Source organism: Populus euphratica, unplaced genomic scaffold (assembly GCF_000495115.2).
Source record: "Populus euphratica unplaced genomic scaffold, PopEup_1.0 scaffold31.1, whole genome shotgun sequence".
NCBI lineage: Eukaryota > Viridiplantae > Streptophyta > Magnoliopsida > Malpighiales > Salicaceae > Populus > Populus euphratica.
The window spans coordinates 3370452-3370801 of NW_011499850.1; positions in this window are offsets into that span (position 1 = coordinate 3370452).

The window sequence follows — 350 nt, forward strand, 5'->3', positions numbered from 1 at the left end:
GAAACCAATTCAAGAAATTGTATTCTATTAGAGATTATCAATTAATGAACAAACTATCAACTTTCAATGGCCCGAAAACAAAGAAAGATTAATCTAAGGAAAAAAAAACTCAGTCAAATATCTAATTCAGAAAACAAAGATGGGAGAATATCAAAAAGTAGGGGCTAATACAGTAACAATCATAGGTGACAAAGAATATAATCGGTTGTATATCTAAAGTCAAAGTTGGATTTTTAAACAATTAAGCCACACAACTAATGAATCAGCAAAAGCAAGAGAATATTAACAACTTAGATGCAAAATCAAGACTAACTAGAGTGATATGATAACCACACATGAAGCGAACCAAA